This window comes from Ranitomeya imitator, chromosome 2 (assembly GCF_032444005.1).
Source record: "Ranitomeya imitator isolate aRanImi1 chromosome 2, aRanImi1.pri, whole genome shotgun sequence".
In the NCBI taxonomy this organism is placed as follows: Eukaryota; Metazoa; Chordata; class Amphibia; order Anura; family Dendrobatidae; genus Ranitomeya; species Ranitomeya imitator.
In genome coordinates this window covers 42194158-42213121 of record NC_091283.1, presented here as the reverse complement: position 1 = coordinate 42213121, position 18964 = coordinate 42194158, and the positions used below count along the sequence as shown (strand labels likewise).

Below are 18964 nucleotides of genomic sequence, written 5' to 3'. Positions count from 1 at the left end.
GATCCTCCCTCCACAGTTACACAGCAGGGAAAGCTTAGCAGTTAGATATATAGACTTTTGGGAAGAGAGTCAGTATAACTTGTAATAAATTCATGGAAATTCCTGCTTGCTCTGGGCTTAGGTGTCCAGGGGGCAGTCTTATGTATTTAGCACCGCCCACTGAGCTCCTAAGTCCAGAGCAAGCGGGAATTTGAATGAATTTATTGTAAGTTATACTGAATCTTTTCCAGACACAACTATATATTAATCTGAACACTATACAATAGAATACACTGGCGCTAAAACTATATGTAGGGCCTCCACAAGTGCCGCTGGTATCCCAGTCGGATAATGTGCCCAATCCGACAAGCAAACAAAAGAAACTACTATATAACAGTGGGAATACCGCGCTACAGGTGGCTAGAACTGATGAACGTGCGAGATAATTATACAGAACCGCATATGATCCTGAGCGGTGACTGCTATAAGATATGTAAATAACCGATTAGGGATCGCACTCATTGATAGTGACTACTAATGATATAGTCCTTACTTGGTACCGCCGTATAGATATCGCCACACGGGTGAACTGTGAGCCTCAGATGCAGATGACGAACTTGCGCTCATAGAAGTCCGATGTGTCGGAGACAAGTCCCATCCCTCTGGTAGGTGAGTATGCAGCTATCAGGAACAGCCGTTAGCGGTGGCTGTGGGTATGGCAGGCAAGGGCTGCTTGAGTTGCGTGTAGAGCCAGAGACGTCCCGGCCGGAGGCGTCCCTGGATACACGTGGAAGATGGCCGACACCGCCGAGCAGTGAGTGACGTCACTTGGCCTAAGGAGACTCAGTAGGGCCAATCCAAACCTACGCGTTTCAAAGTGTCACGCACTTCTTCATCAGGGTATATATTAATCTGCTCTGCTGCTCCAGCTCTACAGCAGGGTGTTGGCAGAGTAAAATTTAAGAACAAAATGAAAGTTTTGTTTTAATATAAAATTGTCATGACTAGTTGTAGTATAAGTCCTATTGTCCACAGATACAATAGTGTTAAGTTATTCTTCTCATGTCACCACACATGTATCCTTCCGTGTTCACACTGAATCCCTTTATGACGTTCATTCCGTGTCTTTAGTTCATCCTTCATCTGGGTAACAAGGTATCATTATAGCTCCTAATTACTCTTTCCCTCTGACACAATTGACTTGGCAGATACTCACAAGACAAGCGTAATTGTGTCTTCACGTTTCTTCTTCTCTGTTAGCCATAACCTCATACTACAATGGCCAATAAAGATCTAATGAACATATTTTTTTTTTTGTTTTTGATCTCTGCCACTATCATTTTCTTTCACTCTAGTAACACCGAACGGACATCATTACAGGACAAGACCTTTACAGAGTTATTCCCATCTTTAGAGATAGGCGTCGTCAGATAGTGGTTGCAAAAAAGAAGCGCTTTTGCAATTTACTACGTATTAAAATTTGCAGCCGTTATTGAAGATATTAACAATTCTCATTTATTTTATTTACATCTCGTCGCCTAAGAGACCGACCACCGCTGACGTCTTGTTTGTAAGCACTGCGCTGAAGATGGCCGGGGATAAGAGGTAACAGTTTGCTCCAGTGATGATCGCCAGCTTCGAAACAGTGCTTATAAACTTAATAGAAAAGAGCTCATCAGCACTGCACATGATCTGCTGACTAGCAACGGTGGTCGGTCTCTAAGGCAACGAGTTGTAAATACAACGAGCTGTAAATAAAAGTGTTAATATCTCAGGAATGGTTGAAAATTTTAATAAGCAGTAAATTGCAAAATTGCTTGTATTTACAGGACTTAGCCAACCATACCCACATATGATAATGGGAATAACACTTCAAACTTCTATGAGATGATCATGCCCTTAGAAAAATACACATTTTTGCCGCACAGTAACTGAACCAAGCTAACTAGAAAAACCCATAATGCTCACAAATGGAGTCATGCAACTCTTTAACCTTTTCTTGCCTTGCACCATGCAATAATGATTCTTTCGTCATACAATCATCATCGGGAGAGGAACAGTAAGTCGCACTTCTAAACTGGTAGATGACATCAGATAAACCTCAGATTCAGATAATTAACAGGTTCCAACTTCTCCAACACTTATGGCATGTCGTAAAATGCTATACTGTCCAACAGATGTGGGCCCAAGTGCTATGGCTAGAACAATGCCCCGCCACGAGCTGTCCGAAATTTAGAGGAGGCCGTGCATGTATGGGAGTTCCAAAATTTTGGAATGAAGAGAGCAACCTCAATACTGACCAGGTTCTTGAGATAGATATGGGTCCTTGGGCATAGGCCATAAATATTCGAGATTTGAATGATTTTTCTAACAATGAGTGTGTGTAGTGTGAAAAAGGGAGACCCCTTCCTGTGAATCTTGGCACAAAAATAACCAAAATCTGTTTTAAATGACTACAAACAATGCCAGGGTGCCACAATCTATGCGTTCAATGCCATTTCATCCCTATGTAAAATGGTAACTTCATTTTTTTGAGCCGAAGGTGAAAAACTCTACAGCCGTGTACAAAAATATGAGAAGAATGAAGATTAGATTCTCCATTGTCAATAGGTACACACTATTCAATTTTCAGGTTTCATGCTCCTATGACACAAGGTTTATGATGAAATTGTAAAGATATAGCTATCTCTATCCCTCCCCGATGGAACCAGAAGCTCACCATGCATATTCCATTCTTCACAATGTTAACATGAAGCATTGTGTACCTGTATTACAGATACCACTTTAGACAACAGTCTACATTCCACCCTTCCCGACGTCTAGTCACTGAATGACACTTATGAATACCATGCTGCCCTTTGCCAGATGACCTTCAATCTCCAAGTTCCGTCCTTCCGTATTTTCTACATTCTACTTTCTCTGTTATTATTATTTATTGTTATAGCGCCATTTATTCCATGGCGCTTTACATGTGAGTTCCACGATCCCCTTAGTCACTACAACATACAGTCTCCATATTACATTGTTTCCAACGCCAAGATCCAACATTTCATTAAATCTTTTGTTCTGATACACATTCAACTTTCTTCAGTCCATTTTTCTAAAAGCCTCCGACATTCTTTCAAATACGAGTTGACAACAAAGCATCGTATTCCATTATGTACCATGCAGCTAGACAACAACAACATCGTATAGTATTTGTCCATATCATAGTTCCTTATATCGCATCCTTTCATGATTGCATAATATTTCCGGTAATGTAAACAAAAATTGTCTGAGGGTCTCCACACATACAAGAGCAAAGTCGGACAAACTTGCAGATTTTGACAGTCTTACTGTATGTGTATGGGGCCATCCTTAATTTTTCAGGGAAGGAAAGACATTGATAGAAGTATCTAGCAGTGGCTCATTCTCCTTCTGTACCCATTGAAAACACATGTCCACTCATCTGATAAGTGTTCTTGTGTATAGAATGATTGGAAGGAACGATCATTTGGCCAGCAGCCAAAGTGAATGAAAGTGTATGGGCTGTTGTGAATTCCGCTCTTGGGCTCCCTTCGGTGGTTGTAAGTGGCACTTTTGTGAGTTCTGCTCTTGGGCTCCCTCTTGTGGTTTCTAGTGGTATGGCTGCTCCTTGGAGTTAGCTGTCATCAGCTGCCTCCACTTATCGTCTCTTCTGCTCGGCTATTTAAGTCTGGCTCTTTCTTCAGCCAGTGCCACTTGTAAATGGTTCCTGGTTGGATTCACATCTCTTTGGAGTTCCCTGTTATCCAGACCAGTTCAGCTAAGCTAAAGGTACCTTCACACTAAACGATATCGCTAGCGATCCGTGACGTTGCAGCGTCCTCGCTAGCGATATCGTTCAGTTTGACACGCAGCAGCGATCAGAATCCTGCTGTGATGTCATTGGTCGGGGCTAGAAGGCCAGAACTTTATTTGGTCGCTGGCTCTCCCGCTGACATCGCTGAATCGGCGTGTGTGACACCGATTCAGCGATGTCTTCGCTGGTAACCAGGGTAAACATCGGGTTACTAAGCGCAGGGCCGCGCTTAGTAACCCGATGTTTACCCTGGTTACCATCCTAAAAGTAAAAAAAACAAACGCTTCATATTTACCTTCCGCTGTCTGTCCTCGCCGCTGTGCTTTCCTGCACTCACTGTGAGCACAGCGGCCGGAAAGCAGAGCGGTGACGTCACCGCTCTGCTTTCCGGCCACTGTGCTCACAGCCAGTACAGAGAAGCAGAGCGCCGGGGACAGACAGCGGAAGGTAAGTATGAAGCGTTTGTTTTTTTTACTTTTAGGATGGTAACCAGGGTAAACATCGGGTTACTAAGCGCGGCACTGCGCTTAGTAACCCGATGTTTACCCTGGTTACCGGCATCGTTGGTCGCTGGAGAGCTGTCTGTGTGACAGCTCTCCAGCGACCAAATAGCGACGCTGCAGCGATCCGGATCGTTGTCGGTATCGCTGCAGCGTCGTTTAGTGTGAAGGTACCTTAAGTTTTTGCTTGCTCTTTTCTGTCCATAGATTGTGGACTTATCCATTCTGTGCTTTCTATGTTTGTCCAGCTTATCAGTGTGAATTAATTCTGTCTTGCTGGAAGCTCTAGGAGGCAGATTTGCCCTCCACACCTTTAGTCAGGTGTGGAGATTTTTTGTAAACTCTGCGTGGATTTTTGTAGTGTTTTATACTGACCGCACAGTATTCCATCCTGTCCTATCTATTTAGCTAGACTGGCCTCCTGTGCTCATCCTGGTTTCATTCTGTGTATGTCTTTTCCCTCTCCACTCACAGTCATTATTTGTGGGGGGCTAATCTATCCTTTGGGGATTTTCTCTGAGGCAAAATAGTTTTCCTGCTTCTTTCTTTAGGGGTAGTTAGCACTTAGGCTGTGACAAGATGCCTAGGGAGAGTTAGGAGCATTCCACGGCTACTTCTAGTGTTGTGTTGAGCTTAGGGACTGCGGTCAGTACAGTTACCACGTCCTTCATAGCTCGTTCCATGTTGCTCCTAGACCACCGTATCATAACAATGGGCACCATGAAACTGCTACCTTTATTACCCTGTGTAAGCTCACAATGTCTTCATGGGTGGTCTATATTACTCTTTTAGACCCTTCAAACCTAGCTGAGCTTGAACACCTGGTACAGACTTCTCCTGTATCTTCTTGAATTATATTTTCCTGACTCTGGTTATAGGTCTTCACTCCATCTTGACCATCACGTTTATCTTGCTCTTTCAAATTTACTTCTGGAACCTTTCTCCCTTAACCCCCAGATATTGATCTGGTCTACGTCTTCTAAAGCAAACTTTACCTGATACTTTTGGCCAACAAAGATCTCCTTTCTGACATTCACACTTGGGTTATCCTCAACTTTACATTGGTATCATCACCATGCACCAGCACACTCCAAACTTGAAGTCCACATCTCCAAGATTTGGTTAAAAAGGTTGTTTCAAGAAGGCAACCCTAATTTATAAGCCTTGTTAGGACCTATAGACATCATAGAGGGGTATCTCAATGTGGGACTCACCACTATGAGCAAGAAGGATGAGCCGCATAGTAAGGGTAGCCAATTCTTGTATTAAAACGACGGACATTAATCTGAATGACAACTTTTAATGCCTGACTTGCTTTAGCTCCCTGTGGCGAAATCAGCGAGTGCTGGAAGGGCAAGACCTGATCGCCTTTGCGACTGAATTTTGAAAGGGGTTGTCTATTTTTAGACAATCCCCTCTAAAGTTAAGAACAGAAGATTGTTCAAGACTCTAAGTCCTGGATAGTTTTAAAGAGTAGCTGCACTTTTGGAAAACTCATGGGGATATCAGACGTTTTTGATCATTTGGGATCTGAGTTTGGTTGCTGAAAAAGTCTACAAAGTCTGACTCCAGCTTCAAAGGAGAGCCGCGCTAGGCACTTTGCCTTCATTTTAGTGATCGGTGGCGGTCTGAGCAGCTGGATCTTTACATATCAAAACTTCTCACGTGTTTCTAAGATATTTCATATTTTACTAAAACCGCATCTACTCCTTGACTCCAAACTAACTGGGATTCTTGAAACTCTGATATCTGTTGAGTAGCCTAAACCTTTTGCCTCCATCCTTCTCCAGGTCAGTTTTCCCAGTTTTCTAGAACACCTTTATAATCTAAGATATAACTCTATAGTCAGTACAATCCATACACTTACGCAACATACTATCTCTATATTCCAGATTTACCGCATCTTCTCTTCTAATTCCAGCCATTGTCCAGAACAATGTGCTCTTCTCCCATGTTCCCTCCAGTATTACCAAGGAAAAACGCTTGGAATTGTATCAGCACATATCTTTAAATATAGGATTTGTATTGATCATATTCTTTGTATAATGCCGCTATGAAGCAATTATGTTACGCAATGATATATTTTAAGGGTTATTAAATCCATAAATTTCTGAAGGAAGGAAGCTGAGAAAATGTCTCTCGTTATTATGTCTTCTATGGAGACCTCAATCTGCCATTTAACACTATCTAACATTGACCTTTCAGCAGCGTTAGCTGAAATAGCTAATAACCAAGAATTCTTCATGTTTTCCATTTTTCTCACGAGAATTGTGCTAAAACAGCACAACTATGTTGAGCTCGAGAGCTTTGACATCAAGAGACAGTTTTAATGCAGGCTCCTTTTGCATTGATTGAGCTAGAAGAATTAAACACTGATGAATCTCGTAAACCTTCCTGTATCAACAGAACTTTACTATGAGAGCAGGAAACCCTATGGACATGGGACAACAGGGACTTGGGGACAAACATATAAATCTAGGACTTCATTAAATCTAATTGAGAGCCATTATATTCAGATAGAGAAGATTTGGCAAAGAGGTGAATCTTCCCAAAATGACCAACTGGCCTACCTTCAACTATCAGTGGAACGAAGAGCACTGGAAGATCTATGAAGTTACAAAAAAGCTCAGAAAGTTGTCTAATTTGTCCATGGGTCTACATTTTCAAAAGAAAGAAGTTACTACATCGATGATCTCCTTGGATATGCAAACAAAATGTATTTTTTCCACTTTAGGCACCTATCCACAGGATAGGTATTTGCTGACCACTGGTGGCAAGTCCATTGGGAAACCTACCGATCTCGAGATCGGTGCTTTGAGATGCACGGCTCCTTTCATTGACTATAGGGCTGCTGGTAAAAGGTTGACATACCCTATTAACTTATAATGTAGTCTGTTGGGATTCTGTTATGTTGTCAATTAGAAAAATTGTGCTGAAAGAACCTCAGACCTTCCACTGCAAAAGTGAACATACAGAGAAATAACTAAAGATGATCGAATCTCTGAAAATTTTGGGCAGATTTGTTCTAAAGAGTCTACAGATTTGTTTTGGTCTAAATCAAAGTCGTATAAATCGAAAGTGGCCTAAAAAAAAACTTTAACTAGGCTCTGAGGTCTCTCGAGATGTGGTAAGGGGTCTAATATAGTAATAGATTACACTCACCTGTCATGCCACACAGCTTTTTGTGGCAAATCCTCCGCTTGCTTCCTCCAAAAAAGAGACCAAAAGCAGCGAGCAGGGGATCGGGTGGGAAGCTGTCGTGGCAGGAAAAGTGATGGGTGGAAGAGTTTAAGCTGTTTTGATTGGGAAGAGGAAAGTCCTGGCAAACACTTTTGGCAGTGACTAATCTCTTATGAATCCAAAGGGATCGTTCATCATCTCGACTTGGGAGGTTCCCATACTCGTTAGATAGTCAGCCGATGTCGTTGACATCAGAAGGTCTCTACCAACATTAATCTAATGTGTATGGCCAATTGGAGTCTCTCTCAGATATCTTAACAAGACACAGTACCAAAAAAAAGGAATATACATATTGTACCTACCTCTTACCAGCGCGAGGATGTTACATCTTGGATTTAAGAACCAAGGTTGCCATCAAGTATACATTGCAACACGGGAGCTTAGTTGGATCTGAAAATCAAACAGACGTTTATGAGAGTCATAAAGATTCCGGTGCGTAAATCACTCAGGTTATGTAACAATGAGCAGAAATGAATCTAATAAACCTTTTAGATCTGCATTTCATTGTATGAAAAGATGACTTTATACCATGATAACCAAGTTGGTAATAAAAGCAACATTTTACTGTATACTCCTGACAGTTCTCATGATTAAGTCTTAAATCGTACAAGCCCAAGAAGAACGGAGAAGGATTCCCGGCACCGAAGATCAATACTGTATTCTAGTTTAGAGAAATGGATTTAAATACAGATTATTAAATGAGCCTAAGACACAATGTATCATCGCCGTGGAACTTATTAAGCCTGAATATGCAATTTAGTTGAGTGGAAGAAAAGTATAAAAACCCAGAGCAAAAGGCATATGGGACCCAGAAGAATGGAAAGTGGCAGTAGTGAGGAGGAAACAGCCAGGAGGTAATGTCACCATCTCCTCCTAGAGGTGATCGGAAGGGGATTTCAACCTCCAGACCCTCCTCAGAGGCGTAACTTAAAGCTCCTTGGATCCAATACAAAATCTGTAATTGGACATTTCTTGTGTCACTTACATTTACACATACTCTATGTACAAATTCTACCAGAACATCCAGGAGTCTTCTATAATTTGGACAGATCTCAAAGACTCTCGGAAAAGTCAGCAAATCTCCTGTGCCATGCCGAACCTGCTATAAAAGAGACTTGGGGAAAAAGGGCATAGGCAGGCAGAAAATTGGGCAAATAGATGCGGAGACCGACCCTGCCCAAATAGAGGTGGAAACAGCTTGTGGAGAGAAGGGGAATGGGTGTAGAAGGGAGCTTAGTTGTGGACCTTGTGAATTGTGAAAAAACTGCCTTCAAATGCCAATTTATATTCCTTCAAAAGTTAGCAGATATACATTTACAAAATTTTGGACACAGGAAAAATTGCAAAATTCTGTAGCTACTGTAATCATGCCTCTGTCCCTTGTGCACCAACATTTTTGGATTTTATGGCAGAGGATGTCTCGGTTTTATATATGGAATCGCCAAGAGATCTTCATTAGATCTTTATAACTTTATATTTATGCAATTATCCCTTTTTTCAAAGAGGGGCTGCCATGGACAACGACAAGGGAACAAAATATTGTATGGCAGCAATTTTATTAATACTTAGATGACTCAAGTCCACAAGAAGGGGGCAATGAAAGTCTCCCAGGTGCGGGAACCCCTTAAAATAACAAGTAATTAACTATTTTTCATCTTTAGGATGCCCTTTTTTTTATTAATATCTACCCAGTAGAAATAAAAAATATGTCGGAAAATGAGGGTTTGTGGGCCAAAGCGGAAACTTTAATGTCAAGCTACAAGAAGTTGAAGAAGTGTAAATGCAGGGAAGTCAACCTTGGGCTCCGGCTACATTATCTGCAAATGGAGCTCATGCAACATTCAATTTGCTCAGCATTCGAGGTCTCATCCTCCTTTATTCAAGGGGAATCTGGGAAAAATCAATTTTGGTTAAAACGATCAAGTTTCACCAGGTTTATTCAATCCAGGATCCTTCCATCATACTTTTTTTTTACAATATCTTATGGCTAACATTTAGGTCTTCATTGCTTGGAGTTTTTAGTGTCACCTGGTCAATACTTACACATAATAGATCCAACATTTTTTTTTAAATTTTCCTTTGTGGACTATAGGTACGCACGGGGGAAATTATAAACTGCATTTAGGACAGGATTATTATTAGTGCGTGCAGCTCTATAAAAGAGGGAATGGCTGGGCTGCTGGGAGCAGGAACTGCAGCTCTGGAACTTGCAGAAGGGGCAGCGTTCATTTTATTAAAAGAGAATTACTCTCCGAAGAAGATCTGCTCCATGTCTTGGGTTACTAGGTTGCTTAAGGTAAGTTTAGGCATGCCTTTTACGTAGACATGCAGCAAAGTCAAGTTTGGTCATTTTTAGGATGAGCTACCTGGTCTTACACACTTAAACTTATGAAATTAACTAATCAGATGTCAGGAGATGCAACAAATATCGATAAGGTCAGCAGCAAACCTGCTTATTGGTTATATACAAAGAATTTTTGGTTAAAAAAACAGCTGCAAGAAATCAGTGACTTGGAGAAAGACTTACAGTAGGTTCTAGTTTGCAAATATCAGCCTAAATAATGATTTTAAAGTGTTATCGTCGTATCTTCTCCGGCATATAGGCAACATGGAGGCAAAAAACAGTGTTTCTCAGCGAATATAGCCTGTCCATACGTTACGAAGTCCGCCATCCATATGGCAAAGACTGGTCAGTGGCAGCTTTCCTGTGGATTGTAGCTTATCACTGGGGAGGGTTTGAACTTAACAAAAGGTTTTCTCAAACTTTTCTAATGTCCCATTTTTAATGGGAATGTGGGAATGTCTCTATAAACTGATGACAAATGGATTGACCATTCCTGGGTTGATCTGGTGGAGCTTAACAGTGTCCTGCAAATGGGGATTCATATGTTGGGATGTATGGTTGTCCTAGGGTGGCGGAGTCACTGTACAGATCTCAATCCATGGGTGAAATATATACAACCTTGCTCAGGATCATATTTCTGTCCAACAGCTACACTGTTGCCATCACTCTGTGCCAGCATTTCCACTGGTTGCCCACCCACTGCAGCATCCAATATAAACGTACCTCTCTCACCCACAAAGCTCTCCACAGTTCTGCAACACACTTCATTACCACCCTACCCAACCTATTTGTCTACTATGCAGCTTCTGTTGGTACCACGCACAGCGACGAGGTTCACACATCTGCTTACTTCACTATGTGCTTTATAAAATGACCATTAACACAAAGCCTCTCCCTGTCCACCATGTCAACTATACAGAAGATCTGCAGCTTCTGGGGCTACTCTTGCTGGCCCTACGTCTCCTTGTCAGCCCTGTCCTATTTGTCTACTATGCAGCTTCTGTTGGTACCACGCACAGCGACGAGGTTCACACATCTGCTTACTTCACTATGTGCTTTATAAAATGACCATTTACACAAAACCTCTCGAGGGTACACGGACATCAAAAAGCTCATGAACTAGGGCTACCTTTTTGAAAAGTTTGTTGAAAACAAGCCATTACTTTGTCACTTTGAAAACAGCTGGTCTGTTCCTGCTCCCTGAAAAAAAGGATAATTTTTTTGAAGGCTTGATAAAAAGCCCTGATAATTGCTCACACATTTTGGGAATGTCAAAGCTATTAAGAATTTCAAAACAGGGATAATTTTTTCACCAATTGTTCTTCTCATTACTTCTTCATTTTCAAAAGTCCACCTGTTTTTGCTCCCTATACAAAGGGATAATTTTTTGACGTCTTCTAAAAAAAAGATTCTGCTTCTTCATTTAGCAAAGAAAAAAGTTTTTGGAACTCTCACAGCAAGGATAATTGTTGTCCACCCTGCGTGAAAAAGCCAGTTTCTTCTGTTTGAACCATATGAGGCATGCATCTGCCTCAAAAAGGGATAATTTTTGGACTGTTTCTACAATTTAAATATCCTAACAAGTTTTATGATGCAGTGTGTTGGTACATAGCAAGTTGTTTATCAATGGCTCCCATACTTTTTTATCTACCCACAGAGGTTGAGGTCACTTAGACATTAAAAAAGCGGTATTTCTATTAAAGAGCTCATTGTACAGGAGGAGGAGGAGGTGAGCTGTGACATCACCTATTGTGAATGGTGGATCCTGTGTTATCTACTGTATATAGAGGTGTTATCAGTCATTGTACAGGAGGAGGAGGTGAGCTGTGACATCACCTATTGTGAATGATGGATCCTGTGTTATCTACTGTATATAGAGGTGTTATCAGTCATTGTACAGGAGGAGGAGGTGAGCTGTGACATCACCTATTGTGAATGATGGATCCTGTGTTATCTACTGTATATAGAGGTGTTATCAGTCATTGTACAGGAGGGGGAGGTGAGCTGTGACATCACCTAATGTGAATGGTAGATACTGTGTTATCTACTGTATATAGAGGTATTATCAGTCATTGTACAGAAAGAGGTGAGCTGTGACATCACCTATTGTGAATGGTGGATCCTGCGTTATCTACTGTATATAGAGGAGTTATCAGTAATTGTACAGGAGGAGGTGAGCTGTGATATCACCTATTGTGAATGGTGGATCCTGTGTTATCTACTGTATATAGAGGAGTTATCAGTAATTGTACAGGAGGAGGTGGTGAGCTGTGACATCACATATTGTGAATGATGGATCCTGTGTTATGTACTGTATATAGAGATGTTATCAGTCACTCTACAGGAGGAGGAGGTGAGCTGTGACAACACCTATTGTGAATGATGTATCCTGTGTTATTTGCTGTACATAGAGGTGATATCAGTCATTGTACAGGAGGGGGAGGTGAGCTGTGACATCACCTATTGTGAATGATGGGTCCTGTGTTATCTACAGTATATAGAGGTGTTATCAGTCATTGTACAGGAGGGGGAGGTGAGCTGTGACATCACCTATTGTGAATGGTAGACACTGTTATCTACTGTACATAGAAATGTTATCAGTCATTGTACAGGAGGAGGAGGTGAGCTGTGACATCACCTATTGAGAATGGTGGATCCTGTGTTATCTGCTGTATATAGAGGAGTAATCAGTCATTGTACAGGAGGAGGAGGTGAGCGGTGACATCACCTATTGTGAATGGTGGGTCCTGTGTTATCTACTGTACATAGAGTTATCAGTCATTGTACAGGAGGAGGTGAGCTGTGACATCACCTATTGTAAATGGTAGATCTTGTGTTATCTACTGTATATAGAGGTGTTATCAGTCATTGAACAGGAAGAGGTGAGCTGTGACATCACCTATTGTGAATGGTGGGTCCTGTGTTATCTACTGTATGTAGAGGTGTTATCAGTCATTGAAAAGGAGGAGGTGGTGAGCTGTGACATCACCTATTGTGAATGGTGGGTCCTGTGTTATCTACTGTATATAGAGGTTTTATCAGTCATTGTACAGGAGCAAGAGTTGAGCTGTGACATCACCTATTGTGATTGATGGATCCTGTGTTATCTACTGTATATAGAGGTTTTATCAGTCATTGTACAGGAGGAGGAGGTGAGCTGTGACATCACCTATTGTGAATGGTGGATCCTGTGTTATCTACTATATATAGAGCTGTTATCAGTCATTGTACAGGAGGAGGAGGAGGTGAGCTGTGACATCACCTATTGTAAATGGTGGATCCTGTCTTATCTACTGTATATAGAGGTGTCAGTCATTGTACAGGAGGAGGTGAGCTGTGACATCACCTATTGTGAATGGTGGATCCTGTGTTATCTACTGTATATAGAGGTTTTATCAGTCATTGTACAGGAGCAAGAGTTGAGCTGTGACATCACCTATTGTGATTGATGGATCCTGTGTTATCTACTGTATATAGAGGTGTTATCAGTCATTGTACAGGAGGAGGAGGTGAGCTGTGACATCACCTATTGTGAATGGTGGATCCTGTGTTATCTACTGTATATAGAGGTGTTATCAGTCATTGTACAGGAGGAGGAGGTGAGCTGTGACATCAACTATTGTGAATGGTGGATCCTGTGATACTACTGTATATAGAGGTGTTATCAGTCATTGTACAGGAGGAGGAGGTGAGCTGTGACATCACCTATTGCGAATGGTGGATCCTGTGTTATCTACTGTATATAGAGGTGTTATCAGTCATTGTACAGGAGGAGGAGGTGGTGAGGTGTGACATCACCTATTGTGTATGGTGGATCCTGTGTTTTCCACTGTATATAGAGGTGTTATCAGTCATTGTACAGGAGGAGGAGGTGAGCTGTGACCACCTATTGTGAATGGTGGATCCTGTGTTATCTACTGTATATAGAGGTGTTATCAGTTATTGTACAGGAGGAGGGGGGGAGGTGAGCTGTGATATCACCTATTGTGTATGGTGGATCCTGTGTTATCTACTGTATATAGAGGTGTTATCAGTCATTGTTGAGGAGGAGGTGAGCTGTGACATCACATATTGTGTATGGTGGATCCTGTTGTGAATTCTGTGGCTGAATTCACTCCTGTGGTCACAAGTGGTACTGCAGCTTCAGAGCTTCCTTCCTCAGGTGTTCTGGTGAGCTCATTAGCTGCTTCGTTACTTAACTCCACCTGATGCTGCTATCCTTGCTCCTAGTCAATGTTCCAGTGTTGGATCTGAGCTTCTCCTGATTGTTCCTGTGACCTGCTGCTCTGTATAGCTAAGTGCTTTTTTGCTATTTTGTTGCCTTTTTTCTGTCCAGCTTGTCTTTTGTTTTGCTGGAAGCTCTGAGACGCAAAGGGTGTACCGCCGTGCCGTTAGTCCGGCACGGTGGTTTTTTTTTGCCCCCTTTGTGTGGTTTTGCTTTAGGGTTTTTTGTAGACTGCAAAGTTCGCTTTACTGTCCTCGCTCTGTCCTAGAATATCGGGCCCCACTTTGCTGAATCTATTTCATCCCTACGTTTTGTCTTGTCATCTTACTCACAGTCATTATATGTGGGGGGCTGCCTTTTCCTTTGGGGTATTTCTCTGGGGGCAAGTCAGGCCTATTTTTCTATCTTCAGGCTAGCTAGTTTCTTAGGCTGTGCCGAGTTGCATAGGTAGTGGTTAGGCGCAATCCACAGCCACTTTTAGTTGTGTTTAGGATAGGATCAGGTGTGCAGTCTACAGAGTTTCCACGTCTCAGAGCTCGTTCTTTTGTTTTTGGGTATTTGTCAGATCACTGTGTGCGCTCTGATCGCTAGGCACACTGTGTCTCTGGATTGCCTTCATTACACCTTTCATTAGCAGACATAACAGTACTAGGAGCCAACTAATGATTCTCAATAGAGGGAAAGAAAAAGTTGTGACATCATTTTTTTTTTTTTTTCTCTGCTCTGTGTTCACTTTTTTTTTTTTTTTTCCCCTAGACATTTGGGTGTTTCTGGACACAGGTGTGGACATGGATTTTCAGGGTCTGTGCTCTTCAATGGATAATCTCGTTATAAATGTACAAAAGATTCAAGATACTATTGATCAGAAATCTATGTTAGAACCAAGAATTCCTATTCCTGATTTGTTTTTTGGAGATAGAACTAAGTTTCCAAGTTTCAAAAATAATTGTAAGCTATTTCTGGCCTTGAAACCTCATTCTTCTGGTAATCCTATTCAACAGGTTTTGATTATTATTTCTTTTTTGCGCGGCGACCCTCAAGACTGGGCATTTTCTCTTGAGCCAGGAGACCCTGCATTGAGTAGTGTCGATGCGTTTTTCCTGGCACTCGGATTACTGTACGATGAGCCTGATTCAGTGGATCAGGCTGAGAAAAATTTGCTGGCTTTGTGCCAGGGTCAGGATGATATAGAAGTATATTGTCAGAAATTTAGGAAATGGTCAGTACTCACTCAGTGGAATGAATCTGCGCTGGCAGCTTTGTTCAGAAAGGGTCTCTCTGAGGCTCTTAAGGATGTCATGGTGGGATTTCCTATGCCTGCTGGTTTGAATGAGTCTTTGTCTTTGGCCATTCAGATCGGTCGACGCTTGCGCGAGCGTAAATCTGTGCACCATTTGGCGGTACTGCCTGAGGTTAAACCTGAGCCTATGCAGTGCGATAGGACTATGACCAGAGTGGAAAGGCAGGAATACAGACGTCTGAATGGGCTATGTTTCTACTGTGGTGATTCCACTCATGCTATTTCTGATTGTCCTAAGCGCACTAAGCGGTCCGCTAGGTCTGCCGTCATTGGTACTGTACAGTCCAAATTCCTTCTGTCCATTACCTTGATATGCTCTTTGTCGTCGTTTTCTGTCATGGCGTTTGTGGATTCAGGCGCTGCCCTAAATCTGATGGATTTGGATTATGCTAAACGTTGTGGGTTTTTCTTGGAGCCTTTGCGGTGTCCTATTCCATTGAGAGGAATTGATGCTACACCTTTGGCCAAGAATAAACCTCAGTACTGGGCCCAGCTGACCATGTGCATGGCTCCTGCACATCAGGAAGTTATTCGCTTTCTGGTGTTGCATAATCTGCATGATGTGGTCGTGTTGGGGTTGCCATGGCTACAAACCCATAATCCAGTATTGGATTGGAATTCCATGTCGGTATCCAGCTGGGGTTGTCAGGGGGTACATGGTGATGTTCCATTTTTGTCGATTTCGTCATCCACCCCTTCTGAGGTCCCAGAGTTCTTGTCTGATTATCAGGATGTATTTGAAGAGCCCAAGTCCGATGCTCTACCTCCGCATAGGGATTGTGATTGTGCTATCAATTTGATTCCTGGTAGTAAATTCCCTAAAGGTCGATTATTTAATTTATCCGTGCCCGAACACGCCGCTATGCGCAGTTATGTGAAGGAATCCCTAGAGAAGGGACATATTCGCCCATCGTCATCACCACTGGGAGCAGGGTTCTTCTTTGTAGCTAAGAAGGATGGTTCGCTGAGACCGTGTATTGATTACCGCCTTCTTAATAAGATCACTGTTAAATTTCAGTATCCCTTGCCATTGTTATCTGACTTGTTTGCTCGGATTAAGGGGGCTAGTTGGTTCACTAAGATAGATCTTCGTGGTGCGTATAATCTGGTGAGAATCAGGCAAGGAGATGAATGGAAAACTGCATTCAATACGCCCGAGGGTCATTTTGAGTATCTAGTGATGCCGTTCGGACTTGCCAATGCTCCATCAGTGTTTCAATCCTTTATGCATGACATCTTCCGTGAGTACCTGGATAAATTCCTGATTGTTTACTTGGATGACATTTTGATCTTCTCAGATGATTGGGAGTCTCATGTGAAGCAGGTCAGAATGGTTTTTCAGGTCCTGCGTGCTAACTCTTTGTTTGTGAAGGGATCAAAGTGTCTCTTCGGTGTGCAGAAAGTTTCATTTTTGGGATTCATCTTTTCCCCTTCTACTATCGAGATGGATCCAGTTAAGGTCCAAGCCATCCAGGATTGGATTCAGCCGACATCTCTGAAAAGTCTGCAAAAGTTCCTGGGCTTTGCTAATTTTTATCGTCGCTTCATCTGTAATTTTTCTAGCATTGCCAAACCATTGACCGATTTGACCAAGAAGGGTGCTGATTTGGTCAATTGGTCTTCTGCTGCTGTGGAAGCTTTTCAGGAGTTGAAGCGTCGTTTTTGTTCTGCCCCTGTGTTGTGTCAGCCAGATGTTTCTCTTCCGTTCCAGGTCGAGGTTGATGCTTCTGAGATTGGAGCAGGGGCGGTTTTGTCACAGAGAGGTTCTGATTGCTCAGTGATGAAACCATGTGCTTTCTTTTCCAGGAAGTTTTCGCCCGCTGAGCGTAATTATGATGTGGGCAACCGAGAGTTGCTGGCCATGAAGTGGGCATTCGAGGAGTGGCGTCATTGGCTTGAAGGAGCTAAGCATCGCGTGGTGGTATTGACTGATCATAAGAACTTGACTTATCTCGAGTCTGCCAAGCGCTTGAATCCTAGACAGGCCCGTTGGTCGTTATTTTTTGCCCGCTTCGACTTTGTGATTTCGTACCTTCCGGGCTCTAAAAATGTGAAGGCGGATGCTCTGTCTAGGAGTTTTGTGCCCGACTCTCCGGGTTTATCTGAGCCAGCGGGTATCCTCAAGGAAGGAGTCATTGTGTCTGCCATCTCCCCTGATTTGCGGCGGGTGCTGCAAAAATTTCAGGTGAATAAACCTGATCGTTGTCCAGCGGAGAAACTGTTCGTCCCTGATAGGTGGACTAATAAACTTATCTCTGAACTTCATTGTTCGGTGTTGGCTGGTCATCCTGGAATCTTTGGTACCAGAGAGTTAGTGGCTAGATCCTTCTGGTGGCCATCTCTGTCACGGGATGTACGTACTTTTGTGCAGTCCTGTGGGATTTGTGCTAGGGCTAAGCCCTCCTGTTCTCGTGCCAGTGGGTTGCTTTTGCCCTTGCCGGTCCCAAAGAGGCCTTGGACACATATTTCGATGGATTTCATTTCTGACCTTCCCGTTTCTCAAAAGATGTCAGTCATTTGGGTGGTCTGTGATCGCTTTTCTAAAATGGTCCATCTGGTGCCCTTGGCTAAATTGCCTTCCTCCTCTGATTTGGTACCTTTGTTCTTTCAGCATGTGGTTCGGTTGCATGGCATTCCTGAGAATATTGTTTCTGACAGAGGTTCCCAGTTTGTTTCAAGGTTCTGGCGAGCCTTTTGTGGTAGGATGGGCATTGACCTATCCTTTTCCTCGGCTTTCCATCCTCAGACTAATGGCCAGACCGAACGAACCAATCAGACCTTGGAAACATATCTGAGATGTTTTGTTTCTGCAGACCAGGATGATTGGGTGTCCTTTTTGCCGTTGGCTGAGTTCGCCCTTAATAATCGGGCCAGCTCGGCTACCTTGGTTTCTCCATTTTTCTGCAATTCTGGGTTCCATCCTCGTTTCTCTTCAGGACAGGTTGAGTCTTCGGACTGTCCTGGTGTGGATTCTGTGGTGGACAGGTTGCAGCAGATCTGGACTCAGGTAGTGGACAATTTGACCTTGTCCCAGGAGAAGGCTCAACTTTTCGCTAATCGCAGACGCCGTGTGGGTCCCCGACTTCGTGTTGGGGATCTGGTTTGGTTATCTTCTCGTCATATATCTATGAAGGTTTCCTCTCCTAAATTTAAACCTCGTTTTATTGGTCCGTATAGGATTTCTGAGGTTCTCAATCCTGTGTCTTTTCGTCTGACCCTCCCAGACTCCTTTTCCATACATAATGTATTCCATAGGTCATTGTTGCGGAGATACGTGGCACCTATGGTTGCATCCGTTGAGCCTCCTGCCCCGGTTTTGGTGGAGGGGGAATTGGAGTATATTGTGGAGAAGATTTTGGATTCTCGTGTTTCTAGACGGAAACTCCAGTATCTGGTTAAATGGAAGGGTTATGCTCAGGAAGATAATTCCTGGGTTTTTGCCTCTGATGTTCATGCTCCCGATCTTGTTCGTGCCTTTCATGCGGCTCATCCTGGTAGGCCTGGGGGCTCTGGTGAGGGTTCGGTGACCCCTCCTCAAGGGGGGGGTACTGTTGTG

At 42.8% G+C, this 18964-nt stretch overlaps 1 protein-coding gene across 1 annotated transcript in view; it reads right to left on the bottom strand.

The window, feature by feature from the left end:
• LRFN1 (leucine rich repeat and fibronectin type III domain containing 1) overlaps positions 1-18964 on the bottom strand; it is a 224280-nt gene that overhangs the window by 55357 nt on the left and 149959 nt on the right. The window contains exon 2 of the mRNA XM_069746527.1: positions 7842-7929. The gene's annotated coding sequence lies outside the window, so the exon portion shown is untranslated. The remainder of the gene's footprint in view (positions 1-7841; positions 7930-18964) is intronic.